Source organism: Melopsittacus undulatus, chromosome 5, assembly GCF_012275295.1.
Source record: "Melopsittacus undulatus isolate bMelUnd1 chromosome 5, bMelUnd1.mat.Z, whole genome shotgun sequence".
NCBI classification, from domain to species: domain Eukaryota; kingdom Metazoa; phylum Chordata; class Aves; order Psittaciformes; family Psittaculidae; genus Melopsittacus; species Melopsittacus undulatus.
This window is the reverse complement of record NC_047531.1, coordinates 78,117,777-78,138,587: the sequence shown is the minus strand read 5'-3', so window position 1 is coordinate 78,138,587 and position 20,811 is coordinate 78,117,777. Positions and strand designations below refer to the sequence as shown.

The window sequence follows — 20,811 nt, the reverse complement described above, 5'->3', positions numbered from 1 at the left end:
TGCAGAAAAGTCATGTAAATATGTTGAATGTTAAAAAGTCATTCTAAAATATGACCTGTTATATCAAACTCCTGCCTTGTAATCATGCCTGAAATCTCTACAACACTTACTGTGCATCAGTTTTAATGTTTGGGGTTTTTTTAATAGTAATTTTTCCTGGCTTCAAAAGCACGTTGGTATGTCCTGAACTGCTAAAGCAAGACAACAATCTCATGGACAACTTTTCCGTGTGTTTCTTTTTTGTACCAACATCTTCCCTATCCCCTACAGATCAGTTTGGGCTTCAGTGTGCACCATCTCATGTGAGGTCTGAGGATGTGTTTTGCCTTGAGGTAAGCACAAAAGGTATTTTATTTCCATACATACAGTCCTTGTAAACCCTGCAATAGCTATGTTCACTTTGGTTATACTTAGAGGAATGGCTTGAACAGCTCATGAGTACATCCTCTCAGCATTCTTGATGAGCTCTGCTGTCTTCTGCACAACTGAATTCTTAAAAGCAATTTTAAGATAATGACTATACACTGACTATACATTTCTGAGTGTGAGCAGTGCAAGGTTTCTGTGCATGCTGGCAAGTAGCTAACTTTGTTAACACTGAATGATTGCACTTCATAAAGCTAAATAATTAGTTATTATTCCTTTTTTTCTGAAAAACAATACTTTTTTAATCCATTTAATGCTAGAAAGGTTAGTATAAAGCAATGTGTTCCCTACATCTGCCTTTATCTCTCTATAGGTTCTGGCACAGCTTTTTAGAGGCATGTCAGTAAAAGGTGAATATATACAAGAAATATATGCATCCATATATGTTACCTCTGAGACAGCAATTATGACTTTGTCTTTGTTATGCATGAGAACTGACCTCCCATCAACTGTCCTGCAGGCTGGGTTGACCACTAATGCTTTTTGGTAATGACATAAGAGGAAGACAAGAATGCAATTTTGATGTTTGTTGGGGATTTTTAAAAATAACTTTCTGTGGTTTTTGACTCTTCTACACCAGTGAATGAGGAAAGGCAAAAATAATCCCAACAGTTTTATCTTAAAGAGCCCCCCCAAAAAAGAGATAAAACCTTTTCACAGGTTATAGGATGGGCAGGTTGCTTAGTACTAACAGAGATAAAATGGCAGAAGTGTTGATAGCTGTCCTACCTGCAAACTCCCTCAAAGTTCTTCACTGTCAACAAAGTACAAATGGAAGTTCTCAATTTCTTCCCTCCAGGATGTCTCTGCATCTGGTACATCTCGGCAGTCCATTATTTTCCTTTTTTATGTACCAGCTTCCAATTCTTGAGCCTTCCAGTTCTTGAGGCACAAAAATCAATGAAGCGTGCCAAGGCCAAAGTGGTGTTAACAGAACATATGTGCCACATCAAGCTTTCATCATGACCTTTACAGTGACCTTGTGCTCCCCAGCTCTTCCTGGGTGTTATTTCCTACTGTATCACAAGCTTCTCCAGGAGGATCTGTCCCTTTATTTGCTGTAAAGCACCCTGCTCTCCCATGACGAATAAAAAATAACAACAGTGGGTTACAGCATGCACGGCATGAAGGACGTGACTGCCAAGAACCAAGGCTTGATCCTCGTGTTCCACAAAAAGAATGGCTCAGTGTATTTAGCACACTGCTCCAAGTGATTAATTCAGTGAACAAAATTTGGGGTTCTTTTTTTTTTCTTGCTAAGGCACATAAATACTTTTTTAAAGAAAGTTCTAATTCTGCTGGAGCAACAAAGCCTTAGAATTAAATTACCTAATTCTCACTAGTCCTAGGATGACTTGAGATCAGGAATGGAAAAACTATGTAGGTTAGTGGACTACTGTACCAAATGTATTTGCTCAGTAATCTTTTTGGTACCCAGGAGCTTATCAGAAACCTTCTGTCAGGTACTAGTGCTCTAGGTACAGCCTGGAATGGTATCCAGTTCAGCTATCCAAATTCAGAAACCTGCAAAGAGATGTATATTGCAAGAAGTATTCAGTATAGATTTTCATATGTTCATATTATCAAACATCTTATTTTAGTGTAGGCTTTGTCCCTTCACTAAGGAGTAACTCTAATCTGGAAGCTGTTTAGTGATCAGCCTTGCTGGACTCGGGCCCGTTGGTCACTATTTAACTTATTTATGGAAGGCAAAAGCAGGGCCATGAGATTAGCAGCCAAAGCTAAAACTGATTTCAAAGTACATTCTCCAGTAGTACAATACACATCTTTCAAATTTATGGACATGAGCGGATATCTGAGAAAAGCGTGAAATCAGCCGTAATTTATGAAAAGACAGCCTGACTTTCATGAACCACCAGGACAAATAAGATGTGAATACATTCCACAAGAAAACCCTGTAGCTAGGTCTCAAAAGCAACTGAAATCTGACTAGATTAATTTAACATCTGTAGATATAGCTCTAAAGCAGACATCATTAGTGTAAGATATATAGCAGCTGTAAAGTTGCTGTTTCTGGAGTGAAAAAAACCTAACAATGTGAGAGCTAGCTAGAAACAGAAAAAATAATGAAAAAGGGTTAGTTGTTCCAATGGGGCTCTTCTAGGAATTACAGATATTTTTAAAATCAGCATTGGTTTAGTGTTTTATTTTTAATCAGAGAATGAGTTTGGATTAAGTACATTTTGATTCCAGTGCTTCACTCTGATTTTTTGATATATAGTTCACCTTTATTTACTTAACAATACATACTTTCTTCTATATAGTTTATGGGATTGATAGTGGGATACTCTCTGATTCGAGTCTTTGTCTTCTCTCTAAAAGCACATGAAAATTGTTGAACTGCCTTCACTCCAAAAGCACATGAAAGTTGTTAAACTGTTTAGCTAAGCAAAGATTACTCTACAAAATCAAATAAAATGTTAAGATTTTGCCCCAAAGAACCAAATACTCAGGTAAACAGGAGCAAAAATTCCAGTATAATTATGTCGATGGCTGTCAACAAAGGGTTGACTAATTAAAAAAAGTTTGCAAAATAAATAGGTTAACAGGCTTAAAGGACTTATATAAAGATGATGTGAAAGGATAATGGGTGGATGTTAAGAGGGACACTGCCCCAATCAAGGGGTTTGTAGATAGGGAGGAAGAAAAGCGGAATAAAACTAATATTGATGCTGTGGGAAAACAAATGTCCCAGTAGTCATTTCAACAGCTTCTTGATCTACTTCTAAATATCCAGAGTGGCCTTTACCACCTTCTTCCAAAGTGCGGTTTAACAAACAACTGAACTGATGTAATACCTTGCAGCTGCAAGGGGGAAGATCTCGCTTCCTCCTGCCCTCTTCTGAGGTCGTCTCCTCACCCTTGTGCGTGTTCTGGTGTTCAGTCGCTCCTGTTTGAGTCAACTCAACTCACTAACCTACAGAAGTCTTCTTGGCAGGGTAGTGACTCAGATTTTGACTCACTAAGGTGTTTGACAGATACCAAAGCCCAAAGAAGATAAATTGTGAGGCCCATGCCTCAAGGAAGAGATAGGAGAAGAGAATGGGATTTTGTGTTTTCAGCAATGCTGAGCAGCTACATCAACATTACCCCAAATGACTGCTCTGCTGCCAGAATACCACAAAAAATAGTTCTGTAGCCTGTGACACTTCCTGACTCAGTTTCCAGTCCTAAAATTACCCTATGACATTGTCCTTAGCAAGAAAAAAGACACATTTTCACTTTGTGTTGTAATTAGAGCTTTACTGGGTCAAAAAAAAGGCTCGTGTTTGTTTTTACTGACACCAAAGCGCCTGTCTTAGAGCACAGTAATATGTAATAGTTAATCTAACTGTAAAATCTGAAGTGGAGAGACAGCGCTTGTAATTCTACCACCAAGTAATTAGGTGATGTCAGCACACTCACACCCTTGGTTAATCCAGCCTCATTTACCTTATAATAACATAACAGTGCCTTGCCTTCACCCATTTTTCAGTGGCACAGGTAGCTTGCACTATGTATGTTGCATTAAAGGCCCTTTGCGTCTCTGTATGTGTGATGACAAGCATGCTGACATGCAGGAGTGTGACAGGGCACTTTGTCTTTTACATAGCTTCAACAAGTAAACTCCAAGAATGTAAACATTTCAAGATGAGACATAGAGGGTAGGTATACAGACAAGCTTTTTTTTTGTCTCCAGATTTAATAGAAATAAACTGAGGGTATACTGAGCTATTGAGTGCATTTGAATATCCCTGCCTGGACATTAAACAAACATTTGGAATGCTGCAACCTAGGATAAACAGCAAATATTTTGTGTTCTTTAGCAAATATTTGCAGAGTTACACATGGATGAATTAGGTAATCAAAGCAACTGGAATTGGGTAACATGACTCAAAATGGATGCAAAACTTTGGTACACCTCTAATTAAGCACTCTTGTACAATGCTGTTGGAGGGGGTCCAGAGAAGGGCCACAAAAATGATCAAAGGGCTGGAGCACTTCTTCTATGAGAAAAGGCTGAGAGAGTTGAGTTTTCTCAGCCTGGGGAAGATAAGACTCTGGGGAAACTTTATTGTGGCCTTTCAGTTCTTAAAAGGGGCCTATGAGAAATAGGGGGAGAAACATTTTTGCAGAACCTGCAATAGGACGAGGGTGATGGTTTTAAACAAAAAGGGGAGGTTCAGGTTGGATTTGAGGAAGTAATTCTTTACAGTTAAGGTGGTAAAATACTGGAGCAGGTTGTCCAGAGAGAGGGTGGATGAGCCATCCCTGGAGACATTTAAACCCAAGCTGGATGTGATTCTGGGTAGTCTGCTATGGTTGGAGATATCGCTGCTCATTGCAGGGGGGCTGGACTAGATGAGCTTTGAAGGTCCCTTCCAACCCAAACTATTAGCTTCTTTTAGAAAAGCATTGGTGATCCACCTGGTGCATTTGCCTGTGCTGTCACTGGTATTTCCCAGACACTTGGGAACATCTGAGGTTTCCGGCTTTGGCTGTCAAAACAGGGAACTCAGACAAGTGTATGTGAACCCTGAGCGGTTGGCAGCTGGCAGGAGACCAACTTTGGAGTATTTGCTGCTTTACGTTCAAACTTTCTGAATTTTCTCTTTCAGTTTCTACAGCCAATTGTACCTTGAGCCATAAGCAGGAGAAAAAAAAAGAAATTAAGAGAATTATGTTAGTATATGCAAAAGTTAAGATTTTTATTTTTTTTTAATGGGGAAAGCCATTTAAAATAACTCAGTTAAAAGCTGAACATCTGGTGACACTGTTATGCAGAAAAGCAAACTTCAAAGACCTACTGCTTACAGAAGTCCTCACAGTTGCCTTTTTTAAACCATGTGTATCCAGATTTGTATTCTGACTCTTGTTGCATTTGGAGCAAGTGAAATGATCTGAGAAAAGAAGGCTTCTATGTGTGCTTTTTTTTCTTTAACTAGCAAGAAATAAGTTCAGGATTATTATGAGGGGGGAAAAGTTTGGAAAATACACCAAATATTGCAAATATTATAGGAAAGCTTTGGAAAACATGCTGGATTTGTATCCAGCTCTGTCTGAATAGTGTTTTTATATCTTGCAGGTTAAGTATCAAATTATTTCCATGAGGTTTCCAGAATTGAAGGAAGCATTTCAGGCACGGTTTCACTGAAGATAGACAGGTCTAGCTACACAGGGATCTGTTCATGTGCAATTTTGTTTACTGCTGCCTGTTTGCTAACCTCCAACTTCAGTGAGTCACAGCATTTTTGCTACCATGCTATCCATTCCATAGGCTTAAACATACTCCTCCACTTAATTATTAACGAAGTCCAAAGGTATCCACCCCTCTCCCACACAGCTAAACACAGCTCTGAAACCTCTTCTTATTTAAAATTGTTCTTTACGGTTTGGATAAGTATAGTGTTAGTGGTTGGTGTTTTCATGTTGCTGAAATGACATCCTCCCCCAGTTCTCCAAGCTCAGAAGCCTTAAGAAAGCCAATTCTATGCTCCTGCTGCTGCTTACATTCCTCATGTCCAAACAACTAGGACTTGCGCGCTTTCCAGTCCTACAGACATCTTCTGGCTTTGCTCCTCACAATCCAGTCAAAAATCACCTCCTTTTCCAGGATTCCCTGAATTTGCCTTTTAACTAAAATAAGTCCTTTGCTCTATTTTCTTATCCAATCACCCACTACAGTCATCTTCTCTGTTTCTTTGGTCAGGCTTGACTATGGTTTGATGCCAGGCTGATTTCAGTGGTAGCGCAGATGGAAGGAATTCAGCCAGCATTCCTTCATCACAGCACACCACCTCTCCAGGATGTGGAGAATGTGCCATGAATTAGATCAGGAAATCATTTTTATTTCCTGCTGCTCCTTTTTATTATTTTCAGTGGAATCTGATCTAGCTCACAACACAGCTCTGGGAAGAGCTGGGTTTGGGATAATTGAGGAGTGGTGCAGTACTGCATGAGGACAAAAAATGTGGAACTAGATGTTGGGATGTTCCTGAGGCCACAGGATCAGAAAATAGTGGCCTTTCTGCTAGTGGCCTGAGAAGAGGCTTGACTCAATTTGTAGCAAGTAGTGAGCTTGTTAGTATGTTAGTATGTTAGTATGTCTCACATAGCACAGTAAATCTGCACGTGTGTTCAAACCTTATCTCACCTTACCTCCGTCTTCTATGTTATTTAATGTCTTGTTTGAAAATTATTTTATCAAACACTTCAAACAAGTTTAGAAGTACAGTCTTGTTTTAAACAAATCTATCTAGGCACTTAGTTGTGAGCAGTTCCTATACACACAGTAAAGCTGGCCAGTGTAAAGAATAGTGAGAAATTCTTGAAGGAGAACATGGATAGTCAAAGTGTGAGGGAAAAACTGATACCTGAAAATCTTCACTGAAACTATATGTGTATTACTTTTGCTTAAACATCTGACTTGTAAATATGCAATGATTGAGCAGAGTACAGACATTAAATCTATGATTGATCTCAATGCAAGGCAGTTCTAGCTCAGTGTATCAATTGTGAATGCTGGAAAAGACTGGGTGTAGCACAGTGTTAGTCATGGCCTGGAAACTGGGTAGGAAAACATTTAAGGTGAATAGTTACTCAGCTAATTGCTTTAAGTCTCAGATTTACACACCCTACAACACAAACTCAAAATTTTTACACAGTAGGAGACATATACTTGTCCTTTCTCCAGGGCGGGGGGTTGGAGGGGATCTCAGGGCTTTCTAAACCTGCGTTTGCAGTAGAACAAGAACAGGAAAAGAAACTGCTTGCATCAAGGATCTTGTAGGGCAGCAAAACTGTGATCAGATGAGCTGCAGAATATTCACTGGAGCGGATACAAAGAACCAGTGCCACCTGGTGCGTATGCTGCCTGCTTGCCACGTGCTACCACTCTTAAAGCATCATGCAACCTCTACTTTCCCTTTAATTGCCTTGGTTAAAAAGAAAACAAACTAAAAGAAAAAACAAACCACCAACCCTAAACAGCCTAGCTTTAAAGTCACCTTCAAAAGCCACAGGACTTTGCACCTGAACAAATATATGTGCATGTGATCCACACTGACTCTCCTTAGGTGCTCTGGCAAAAACACAACTCTTAAAAATCACTGCATCTGCTTGCTAAATAAACATGCTTATGCCTTTGGTGCATGAAGAACTTGGTCTTAAGTGTACATGCTCAGTATGGAGGCAAACATAAGTTCCAACTTCAGCTTTAATTTCTGCACTTGGACTGAATTATTTACGAAAAGATGAGAACATGGCAAGCTGACATTTACATGGTAATTCCTTCTGGAAATCTGCATAAAACAGGAGACAAGGTGCAGAAACTACTGAAGCTTAGATTAAGGCTACAACTAAAGCCAGACAAGAATAAATATCTACTGAAGTATGCTGGGAGAATTTATCAGTTACACTGTAAGCTAGTCTAGGCATGCAAGAGAATACATATGTACTGCAGAGGTATATAGAAGGATACATTTAAAAGAAAACCAAGCAGAAGTTGCTAATAATTGTATTAAGAAACACGATCTACCATCCATTCTTTCTTGCTTCTGTGTTCTGATATGTAGTGCTAACATACAGGCTCTTCAGGGAAAGTGTAGATTTTCTGCATGACTGTTAAAGAATAGTAGAGAAAGCACAGGTTGTTACAGGAAAGAAGGGTTGGGAATTGGAAGCAGAGGTCAGAATGGGGTACAGAGTTGTAAAGAGACTTGAGAGGGACAGTAAAAGATAGCTTTAGCTGGAGAGGGGGAAGAATGAAGGCCAAAAGAGATGTTGCAATAGTCAGCTAATAAGATATGAATCACAGTTACGGTGGTGATGGCAAGGAGAGATTCTAAAGATGTCATCCAAGAACAGAATCTCAGTGAGTCAGATCAAACACTAAATGTGAAACTGAGACTGGAGAAAAAAAGGGCAACAAAGGCTTCATTGAGTCAACAGAACAAAAGCAGAAGTGAGAACCTGGATAAGAAAAAACTCTTTATTTGAAATAGGAAACATTCAAATAGTATTCAGTTCAAAGGACTGGAAAAACAGGGATCAATAAATTAAAATTCATTAAGCAATTAAATTAAGAATTAATTAAACTAAGATTACACCTATTTCCAAGAATAATAGGAAAAAATCTGTCATATAGGAGGCTACTGTTGTCCCTTCAGCCACACATCGTGTGCATCAAAGGAAGGCAGGAGTGAAAAACCCAGTAACAGAATAACAACTCTTCCTAGTTCAAGATATGGAGCAGTGATTTGTTTTCTAAAACGGTGTAATTTTATTATACTAAGTCTGACTCAGTCCGACCTAGTCTCATAATTTTATTATACTAAGTCTGGGTTCTCAGAGACAAAAAGCAAAAAAAAGACACCAAACCCAAACCATAAATAAATCTGATCAATCTTGCTGAATCTGGTAATTCACTGTCCCATACAAAAAGAAATTTATAGCAAAGGAATCTTACACTGGAGGAAGAAATGATTCAGGTGAGAAGGAAGGGAGATTTGGGAAAGAAAAACACAGCTGAGTTTTAAGAGTAATTAGTTATTCCCATAAACTGTTTTCAAGCTGGTATCCTCCTCTATGGTTCCTCCACATCCTGCAGAAGGCTCAAGTATGGGCTCTCCTTTGAAAAAAGCTTTGGGCTTTACTGTTTTCCTGCTCTCTTCCTGTTCACCCTTACTGTGTATGCTGCACAACTGGAAAACATAATGCTCACTGCTAACAGTTCCTCTTTAAAGAACCTTATTTTTTAAATGGAGATATGATACAGGCTGATCATAATAATGACAGAGAGAGAAAGAACTGTCATGTTAAAAAAAAAAAGTTAATTCAGTAATTCTCAACATTGCTGCCAATCATATAGCTGCCCATAGCGGTGATGAGAGCACCACCATAAAAAGCACTGGTTATTAGAGAAAGTCTAAACATTTTGGGTTAAAAAGGGTTAATTGATAAGTTTAAAGCACCATAATTTTACATGCAATTGTGCTTAGCCTTTTTGACATAGGAGACATACCTCTAGAATGTTTGTTCTTGAGACTCTGACCAATGATGAATGAGTTCACTAGTAAGTAAAGAGTAATGAGCAAAGTAACTTTCAGATACGGATAGAAATCTGAATGGCAATCCATACCTTGCATTGATGGGATGGCATGGTAAATGTGTCTGATGAAAATTAAATATAAGTAACAATTTTAATTGCTTGTTTTGTGGGGAAAAAGAAAGTCAGATTTAAATGTATATATATACAATATCTAAATAGTTTTGTGGAACATTAGACTTGTGTAAACCTGTAATGTGCATCCTGGTTCCATCCAGAAGCTGTCATTAAAATGAGACAGATGAACTCAATGTTTGGCTGGAGACCAGTAATGAGTGATGTCCCTCAGGGATCGGTGGTGCGACCAGTCTTGTTCAACATCTTTGTCTGTGACATGGACAGTGGGATTGAGTGCACCCTCAGCAAGTTTGCTGATGACACCAAGCTGTGTGGTTCCGTTGATACACTGGAGGGAAGGAATGCCATCCAGAGGGACCTTGACACGCTTGTGAGGTGGGCTGATGCCAACCTCATGAAGTTTAACCATGCCAAGTGCAAGGTCCTACACCTGGGTCAGAGCAATCCCAGGCACAGCTACAGGCTGGGCAAAGAAGAAATTCAGAGCAGCCCTGCAGAGTAGGACTTGAGGGTGTTGGTCAATGAGAAAATGAACATGAGCCAGCTTCAGTGTGCACTCACAGCCCAGAAAGCCAACCGTATCCTGGGCTGCATCAAAAGAAGCATGACCAGCAGGTCGAAGGAGGTGATCCTGCCCCTCTACTCTGCTCTCGTGAGACCTCACTTGGAGTATTGTGTGCAGTTCTGGTGTCCTCAACACAGAAAGGACATGGAACTGTTGGAACAAGTCCAGAGGAGGGCCACGAAGATGATCAGGGGACTGGAGCACCTCCCATATGAAGACGGGCTGAGAAAGTTGGGACTGTTCAGCCTGGAGAAGAAAAGGCTACATGGAGATCTCATAGCAGCCTTCCAGTATCTGAAGGGGGGGTATAGGGATGCTAGGGTTGGACTATTCATTAGGGACTGTAGTGATAGGACAAGGGGTAATGGGTTAAAACTTAAACAGGGGAAGTTTAGATTGGATCTAAGGAAGAAATTCTTTACTGTTAGGGTGGTGAGGTACTGGAATGGGTTGCCCAGGGAGGCTGTGAATGCTCCATCTCTGGCAGTGTTCAAGGCCAGGTTCGACAAAGCCTTGCGTGGCATGCTTTAGTGTGAGGTGTCCCTGCCCATGGCAAGGGGGTTGGAACTAGTTGATCTTAAGGTCCTTTCCAACCCTAACTATTCTATGATTCTATGATTTATCTTAAAACATTTTCATTTATCACCTTCAGTTTCAGAGCTTTGTTCTAATTTAGGAGAGATGTGCATTTAAAACAGTCAACCCTCAAAACCAGCCTGCACAAATACCAACAACAAAGCAAAGCAGCACAGACATTTCCATAACAAGACTGATGTGCTGGGACAGAGCTTCATAATGAAAGGTCAGGATGGATAAACCTCACAGGTCTCCTCTGTTTCACTAGTTTTCTTGATTGTTGTTTTTATTTTAAGGGGGTTGATCTGGTGAGCTCTTTTAACAATAATTTGCATACTGTATATGCATGTAACCCACGTATTAACTTATATAATGAGATGTAATCATCTCCTCTTCATTATCACATGGGACTTTTGGCTTCAACTTACTTTGACCACAAATGAGCAGGATTCAGCATGCATAAAATTGTGTGCAAAGAAGTCTTCAGTTACTCTCAAATAGTTTTCTACCTCTGTTCATAAAACTTGTTGTCTTGTGGTGATCCACCCACTTCTGTTCTTTTAAGAAACGTAGCTCAATAATCTTAGAATAATTTTCATTTAGTGCATGTTAGTTCGGTAAAACTTCAGTAGTCACACAAACAGAAACAGAACCATACTTAGCGCTTTTTCAGCTTACAAAATGCTGGCTACAATGCTTAGTCTCTGCAGTTCCCAAATGCGAAAGCTCTACTTTACTTATTATATTGACTTTGTCAAGAAAATCTTTCATGATGACCCAGCAAAAAGGAGGCATATTGTCTGTTAAGATCTCTGTCATCAGGTCAGCAAGAGAAACCACAGCAAATATTTGAGCATGGGGGTCAGCCCACTTCCTGCATTTTACCCGTGGTTGAAGAGGTGGCAAAGGCACTGCCAATTTTTGCTGGTATAGTTCATTTCCCAGACTTCTGAATGAGCCTGTGCTGACTTGGATCTGCTCTGCTTCCACAGAATTGTCATGAGAGACTCTGGATCTGGTCTTTATATAAATGGAAAGGGGTTCTTGTTTTGCAAATGAAAACATTTTGCTACGGAAATGCTGTGCATGACCACGGAGACCTCTGACAAAGCCAGCTGGCTACTGGAAAGATGGAAAATCAACGACTGCACAAGTCTGGCTCCTTGTTTAACTGCAGAGCTGTTAGGCTATAGTAATATGGTTATTGCATATGGAAGGAATATAACACCAGTTACGGCTTATTCCAGCTAAAAGCCTAGTAAATAATCTGATTTCTAATTTCTAAAAGCTTGCACATTTAAATAGCTAATGGAGATTATAATATTTAGTATGTTATTAAGATTTGAACTGTGATACAAATTTACACAATTCAGTCAGTAATCTATATTTAAAAAGCACTTTCAGTACAAAAGGAATCAATATGGTCTGCTGGGTGAATTTTTTAAATGCAGAATACGTTCTCCTCCTTCACTGCAGCTGCATTCTGTGACACCAGCCATTTTTATGGGCAAAAATGTATGCAACTTCTTTACAAGAAAACACTTCCAAAACAGGGATTAAACCAGAGGTCTTCTCCACGTCTGGGATAACATGGTCCTCTGCTGACCACACTGTAGGCGAAGGTTGCTATGAGTTTGGTTATCAGGGAGTGTGGGATGGGAGCCCACAGCTCATAAACAGGAAACAGCATACAACTCATTTTAAATTCCAATAAATATTTTGCTATTTCACTGCCTTTGAGACATCATCAGTGTCTGAGTCAGGACAAGATGTATGAAGCATTTGCCCTCAAAAAAGCTAGCTGCACTCAACAGTTAGAATAAAGTCTGGGCAGCCTGGAATGCCTCTCACTAGCAACAGCGAAGTCCTGATGTGGTGAATCTCCCAAAATACACATATCCCAACGTAAGAAATCTCACAACCATACCATGATCTTACTTTTGAGAACTGTACTGCAGCACTTGTACAATGTCACCTCAGGGACCAGCAACATGAGTATGCATGCAAACAGACCTCCTAAATCCAGTCTGAAAGTTCAATATGGAAACTCAAACAGAATCTCGCTCTCCATAGCTTCCTTGCCAAAACAGGAGGGGAAACAGTTTTAAGATATGATTATATACCCAAAGAAAACCAATAGGTATTAATATATATACTTGGGGGGGGTGGTGGGAGGAGAGTGAGGAAGTAAGAAGGGAGGGAAGGGAAGAAGGAAGGGAGGAAGGGAGGAAGGGAAGAAAGGAGGAAGGGAGGAAGGAAGGAAGGAAGATAAAAACTCATCTGCTCATATAACGTATTTATGTATATGGTCCCTGATCCTTATCAGCTGAGCTGATAAGTGCTGTAGGAAAATATGTAGGTGTTAAAATTGAGACTTAACTTACTAAATCAGCTGATACTGGCAGCACTGGGTGTTGGCCCAGCTTGGGACAGACTTTGGAGCAGCAGTAGTGGTTGAGAAGTTGGGCTGTAACCAGAACCATATTGAAATAGTCTGAAAATAGTCTTTAAATAAATGTGAGGGCTTTTGTAGCTTCCGTTTCAGATGGTGAACACTGCCTTTTATTGCTTGTTATTGAGGCTTGTTTTCTGGTCTTTTTTCAGCCTCAACTGTTGCTGTTGTTCCAGTACTGAGTGCTCTCATGTCCAGGTCCATGCGCTTAAACAAAATTTATGAGAATGTTATGGAATAAAATCTGGTGCTCACTGCAGCAGGGGCTGAGCCTCCAGGATAGTGCTCTCTTTCCTTCCCTTCTGGACATGCATTTCTATTTTCTGAGCTGCCACAAACTATATTTCCATCAAGTTAAAAAAAGCAGAAGCTGCACGTGTGCTTGGTACCTCTGAAACAACTTCCCATTAGAAACAGCTGAACTGAGTCGTGTTTTCTCCTTCTGGCACCCATCATATTGACTGCTCAGGTCAGTAACAAAGTGCCAAAGTGCCACTTTTTTTTTCCTTTAAATGGAATGAGAACATGAAAGTGAAAATGCAATTATTGGAAAGCTTCTCAGCTGAAAAGGACCAGGGAGTGCTGATAGATGGTTACTGAACATGAACCAGCTTGTGCCCAGGCAGCCAAGAAGGCCAATGGGATCCTGGCCTGTATCAGCACTGGTGTGGCCAGCAGGGCCAGGGCAGGGATCATCCCACTGTACTGGGCACTGGTGAGGCCACACCTTGAATCCTGTGTTCAGTTCTGGGCTCCTCACTACAAGAGAGACATTGAGGTGCTGGAGCAGGTCCACAGAATGGCAGCAAAGCTGGTGAAGGGTCTGGAGCACAAATGTGATGAGGAACAGCTGAGGGAACTGGTGGGTCTAGTCTGGGGAAGAGAAGGCTCAGGGGGGACCTTATCACTCTCTACAACTGCCTGAAAGGAGGTTGCAGTGAGGTGTGGGTCCGTCTCTTCTCCCAGGTAACAAGCAATAGGACAAGAGGAAACGGCCTCAAGCTGCACCAAGGGAGGTTTAGACTGGATCTCAGGAAACATTTCTTCACCAAGAGGGTGCTCAGGCATTGGAACAGGCTGCCTAGGGCAGTGGTTGAATCACTGTCCCTGAAACTGTTCAGAACACTGTATAGATGAGGCCCTCAGTGACATGTTTTGATGGTGGGCTTGGCAGTGCTGGGGTGATGGCTGGACTTGATGATCTTAAAGGTCTTTTCCAGCCCAACTGGTTCCATGATTCTATTAAATGGAGTAGGAAAATGAAAGTGAAAATGCAAGTATGTGATTAAAAAGGAAAAACAGCTAGTGGTATTTTTTGTGATGACACAATCATGAGGGTCATCAAGAGGTGCAATCTAGATGAAATAGTCAAAAAGCAGGAGCTGGGGGAAGCTGACCCTCTTGTAAAACCACTGTATTCATGTTTCTGGTTGTCTTCCCAACACTTAAGAACCTCAGGAAGGCGCAGTCCGTTACAAAGCCTTGTTCAGGGGATTGCTGAATTTTATCCAAGATTTCAGGCTTGATTTCAGCGTGACCCGCGGCCAGTTTAGACACGATAAAGCTGCTGGTAGCCAGCGGCACTCGGCACCTCCACACCCCGGCCCCTCAGGGCCAGGGCACCCCCCTCAGCCCGTCCGGAGGCCGGCGGCCGGGTCAGGGGAGCCGAGGGCAGGATTTGCCCTCCCCTCCTCCCAGCGGAGCTTTATTCGCCCTTGACAACCAATCTGGCCGCCTCACTCTCACACCCCCATCGCTCCCTTCGCCTCCTCTCCCTCCGCCGGCCCCGGCTCCCGGGAGTAGCGGGGGGGAGTAAGGCTGAGGGGGATAGCGGGGGGGGGGTGGAGGGGGGCGCGCATGAGGGTGAGGAGCGCGCGTGCCCCCGCTGCCTCCCCGCCCAGCCAATCGCACGCGGCCATTGCGGGAGGTGTGTGCCACGACCTCACTTCCGGTACCTGTCACCCCGCCGCCGTCAGTCAGTCACTCAGTCAGTCAGTCAGTCTGTCAGTCGGCCGGCCGCCGGACCTGGGTACTTCTGCACACCCCCCCTCACCCCTTCCTCCGTTACCGACCCCCGCCCGCCGCGCTGACAGCACCAGGGCCTGAGGCTGGCGGCGAGGAGGTGCGGGCGCGGCTGGGCAGGCGTTGGGCGAGCGTGTGCTGTAACGCACGGTATTGCCTTAGCGGTACCCCTTGTCCCGCCGCCCCCTGAGGTGCAGGGGCTGCCTGTGCCCCGGTTGGGGCTCCGGCGGCCGAGGGCGGCTCGGGGAGGCGGTGGGAGAGCGGCTGGGTTACTTCGGTAACACGGTGGCGGGTTTGGCGATGACCTCTCCTTTATTCCCCTTCCCCTCCCTTCTTTTGGTTTTGTTTTATCGTGTATTTAGTTAGCTCGCTAGCGTTTTGAAAGCTCTGCGGAAGCCCGGCGGTGGCAAAGGCCAGGAGCAGGAGTTAGCTTGGCCTGGGGAGATGCTTTAGCTGCTGCCGCTGCCGCGCTCGGGCTCAGCGCCAGCTGCCTGCCGTGCGGGGACCGCGGTGGGCGGTAGCCTGCGCTCACCGGGGCCAAAGGACGGGAGGGAGCCGGCCCTGATGCAGGCTGGCGTCTGTAGGTAAAGAGCGATCTCGGGAACTTGGTGGGGAGACTTCAGTGTACCGAGGGGTGGAGAAAACAACGTCCTGTCATATAAGGTGCTGTTTTGGAACTGTCATGTCTCTTAAGTGCAGGACGCTTGAATTGTCCTTAGCTGGTTTGGGAAGGGAACTTGGGCACCAGGCAAGAATACGTGCTTGCAGGTTATCTCTGGCTTGGCTTGGTCAGGCAAGTTATGGTTTCACCAGTTGGTTGGTCAGAGGGGAGTCCTATATCCTTGGAGGGAGGAGTGGGTCTGTGGGAGCTCCCCCTGTATTTGCTTTTGTAGTTTAATGAGAAAAACCTGTTCTTGATTATCCCTGTGGGGCTGTCCACTTGCTTTCTGAAAAGCAAGTGAAAACAGATAGCATCCAAAAAGTAATGGAAAAGAGTGCTAGAAGGAATTGCCTTATATTTAAATTAAGAGTAGCACAGCCTCACTGGCATGAGTAGCTGTTCCTAAGTTCTCTGATGGAAAAAGCGTGAGTGTAGGATTCGTCAGACAGGATTATCCGGAGTAATGATGTTTGGCAGTTTGGTGGCATTGGATGTTAGTAGTACTGTGCAAATTAAAACATTGCATAAGTTTTGTTGGGAATGAAAGTTTCAATCAAATTGTACTTGTATTACAGAACACAGAGATTTTCTTATCGACATCTAACAGTGGTTACTGGGTTGAAATTTATGTGGTCTTTGCAGGTAGCAAAACTGATAGGCTATAAAAATGTTTATGAATTCTAAATCACTGACTTAAGACTGAGGCTACCTGGCCTCATGCTGAAACTGACGGCAGTTATGGTTCATGTGATGTGGTCACAAGTCTACCCAAAGCTAAACCAGTATCATAACCTTTGTTATTTGGCATGAGCTATCAAGCAGCCATTGGGTCTTAGTTACTTTTAGTGGCAACTTTCTTGATTTTAAGTAGTGTGATGTAGTGCTTCAGAAGGATGAGAGTATGTGCAGTCCTTATCAGAGGTTTGTAGAACTGCACAGCCAGCACGCTCCCTTTCCCATGTTTGGAAGGAACACTTGCATAGTCCAAAAAAAAAAGAGTTCTTATCAATATGCTGATGCCTTATGTTGACTGTCATCCTCTGCAATCAGGTGGCATGGGAGTTTTGGCTGCCTATTACAAACCTGTACATCCTGAAAACCTTGTGGTTATCTCATTTGCTTTTCAGTAGTTAATATCTTCATTTTCTGTTCATGCCCCTCAATACTGTATTCTTCTTAAAGGGCATAATGATTTTTAAACCCTTAGAAAGGATTGCATTTCAGTTGTGATTTTTGTATCCTTATACTTTTAATATTGAATGTGTGAGTGTTATAAAAATATTAGAGAAGATAATGTGAGTAGGATACATGGCCTAGGATGTTCATCTTGCTCTAGAAAATAGATTATGATGCTCACTGTTGATCCAAAGTGGTCAAAGAGGGCAATGTAAATTTTCCTAGTATTTTTCTAGAAGAAGCTTTTACTTCAGTTAGCATTTGTTTTCTCTCTACCTTGCTTTAGCTTACCTGCTGAGGTTGGAGTTCTGAGTTCTGTTTCTCCTGCATATGGCATATTTTTTCAAGGGGAAAGAAGAGAACACTAGGCTTGGAAAATAGTTGAATTCATATTTTTTATAATTACAAACATATTTTCTTACAGGATTTTGGAATTTTAACAATTAAATCTGACTGCTTCATCAAAATCTCTCTAAATTTTGTTTGTTTTTAGTGGAGTGGACAGGGGAGTCAGTTTAAATGAATCATTATTTATTTTTATAGCAATGTATGCTTCTTTTATTTAGCAAGTCTTATAAGGTATATAAAAGTAGAATCTCTATGTTTGGGGTGTAAATGGTACTTAAAAGGCCAATTGCAAAATAAATCTTGTGGGACATGTATGTGTGCACTTTAAAAACTGTAACTACTCTGACAGTTTATCTATGTAAAGACTTTGACTCTTGTGAGAATAGTCCTTATAATGTAGTGGTTTTAGTTGAGTGGTTTTGGATTTGTCTAGTAGGAAAAAAATAGATCAGAATGATACTGGGGTATACCAGTCATATACCATAGTTAGCTAGATGTCAGTGTAGTCCTGCTGTAAAACTAATGTTTTATTAAAAGCATCAGTCATTTAAAAATAATTTTAGCTCAGGTGAAATGACAGTGGCTTTTTTCTGAAAAAGCATAAATATGAAAAAAGCATTTTACATGTTATCAATATAAAATTAAAATAGTAAGCTTTGGGAAATTTTGTTAATTTTTATTTTTTTTTAAAGGTTGTCAGCAGCTGCTTCTTAACGAAGAGCCGCTTGTCATCACCAATGTGCACGTGAAATGGAAAAGGAATAGATTCTGGAAAATAACTTCGGTTTCAACCTTACAAGATGTTGCATGACGTGGTGAGTACATGCATGGGCTGGGAGCTATCTTGGGATTGTTTTTGAACAACTGAAGAAGGAAAACATTGGAGGTAGAGTCTCTGTGAAGAGTGATTAATGTATAGTCAACTGATAAGGAAAGAAGCCTGAGCAAGAACTGCCAACAGATAGTTGATAAGTGGAAAGTAGTAGCACAATTGGAAGAAGAGAGTAAATAAAATTTCCTTATGTTCTGATATCTATTACTGTGTTAGATTGCTATGTGAAAGTTGTAGAAATGTGTTATTCAGCAGAGTCCTGAATATTTCAGGTCTGTAAAATTAAATGTTGAAGGACTTTTTATGAAGTAGAATGCTGAGCATTCACCAAACAAAAAAGTACTTAACCAGTTAAAGTTAGGCTCAAAGTCACTTATATCCTCGAAATTAAACTAAAATCTCACAATTTTAAAAACTGTGATATTTGGCATATTTTAAAAACATTAAATTGGTACGAGGAGATTGTTATGTGACCAGATTGCATGTGGAATTGAAGTGTTGCCAAATCTGATTCCACTTCCTCATACCAGTTCTCATAGTTTCTGCTTATGAAACAATATTTATAAGTGCACTGCATGTGCTTTTTAAGTATCTAGGATGTCTTTTCAGTATCTAGGAAATACAATTTCTGTGTCCAGTGGAGGGCTTCTTGTGCACAGGTTAATACAAATTACAATTCATTGGTGTGCTAGTCCTGACTGGGGCCTGAGTTGTCACATGACTGGTTTGTGTGATTGTTTGTTATGTTTTAAAATGCTCTGCATAAGCAATAGATTTTTATTTTGTTTTACTTTGGAGATCGATAGATGAGTTTTTAAAACTGATAGTCATGGTTTTTAAAAAAATTGTCAACTTATTCACTTAATCTTTCCAAATAATAAAATGAACTTGTTAAAAAATGTCTCTTCCTTGAGGAGCTCAGAGTTGCCACTGAAGTTGTAAGGTTCTTTGGCATTTGTTTCCAGGCAGCTGAAATATATGTGAAAGCAACTTAGTCCAGTGCTTTCATATCTTGTAATTTGTATCTCATTAGTCAATTTCAAGTTTGTTGTAAGTATATAAAAGGAAACCAGAACTGCTGTCCAGTGTGCAAATTAACTGCTGGTTGAGTAACTTCTTACTCAGATAAGTGTATAATATCCTAGAGCTGAGAGCAATTGTTGTGAGTAGCTTAGAGTTTGATTTATTTTGCATGGAAAAATGATACCACAATCTGTCCTACTTTTATTTAGATTTAACAAAAATGGGGTCATTTGAAACTGTTCTACAGCCTATGTTTAAGTGTTGGGTGCAGGGCTTACTGTCTTGTTTTATGAATCTATGCATCCAGCAAAGTTACGCTGTCTGAGTAAGTTCTATTATCTGCACATAGGTCTGTATTGCCACTATATTTTTTTGTCACAGAAATAAGAGTACAAGATGCCTGTTTTGTTTTGGCTTAAATAATTATTTGCTGGAAACGCTTGGTGTAATAATTCACAGAAGAAAACACTGAATTTAAACCAGACTCTGAATATTCAGATGCAAAGAACAACTTTTGTCTATTTTCAAAATCTGTTTGAAAGTGAAGACTTGAATTCCTGATGGTTTTTCCTGGCCTCCTGTTAGTGTTACTGCTTCAGCAGGAATGTCATGAAATACATGGCATTGGAGTCATGGTGCTGGCTCCCATTTAACAAAACAAATTCTTCCTGCATCTTTATTAAACATGGATGATAAATATTTCCTGGAGTAGTAAAGCTGAGAAATACAATATGGAACCATTTGGATTTGAGGGGGAGGAAGAGGGAAAAGGTGGGTGTTGTGTCAGAAGACTGCTTTGGTGACTCCTGGATTCATTAGCAGGCAGTGTTTAGCAGTGCTCTTTACAATAGGGCTGATGAATGCTCCATTACAGCGGTTGAGGAATTCACCCACTCTGATGTTAAAATAAAATTAATTGCAGCCTGCAGGTTGTAATGAATATTGGTGGCTTGTTGGCAATTCTCAGGGGAAGATTACAGGAACTATTCATTGCTAGCATAAAGATTATGTTTCTAGTGGAGGATTCTTGATGGTTAGGAATTCTAAGAATAATTAAAAAAACTAGCCAATGCAGGTATGCACAGAATATTGGTCACTGAAGTTTACTCAGCAGGGTTGGAAATGCTTAAGTGTGATTTTCAAAACCTTTTTCTTACTCTAGGTAAATACTCAGTTTGCAGTAAGTATGCTGCATGGTGAGGGGGGTTTGGGTGGAGTTTCTATCAGTGTAAGATGCTGGATGGATGCAGTTTCATTGTAAGAGAGAGCTGTAAGCAGGAGAATGTTCTGTCTGTGATTGTTTCTGACCAGCTGGTTGTTAGAAATTTTACTCTGTGAGCATAAGGAAGACTTATGTTGTTAAACTGTATATATGGTATAATGTGTTTATCATCTTGCACATAGCTGCCAACAGAGAAGAGCACATAAGAAATTAGAACTGTTTTTTTTACCTCTGAAATGAACTTGTGTGTATATATATATATATATATATATATATATGATTGATGACTTGGTGAGCGAAGATTTTGGGAAGGGCTTTAAACAC

The 20,811-nt window shown here is 41.0% G+C and overlaps 1 protein-coding gene across 2 annotated transcripts in view; it reads left to right on the top strand.

The window, feature by feature from the left end:
• The first annotated feature begins 15,160 nt into the window (after positions 1–15,160).
• Positions 15,161–20,811, top strand: part of PPARA (peroxisome proliferator activated receptor alpha) — a 39,744-nt gene continuing 34,093 nt past the window's right edge. Inside the window, exons 1-2 of one of the 2 annotated variants that reach the window (XM_031048004.2) lie at positions 15,161–15,232; positions 18,103–18,225. The gene's annotated coding sequence lies outside the window, so the exon portion shown is untranslated. Of the gene's footprint in view, positions 15,326–18,102; positions 18,226–20,811 lie in introns of both variants that reach the window. The other variant, XM_031048003.2, reaches the window with a different exon arrangement.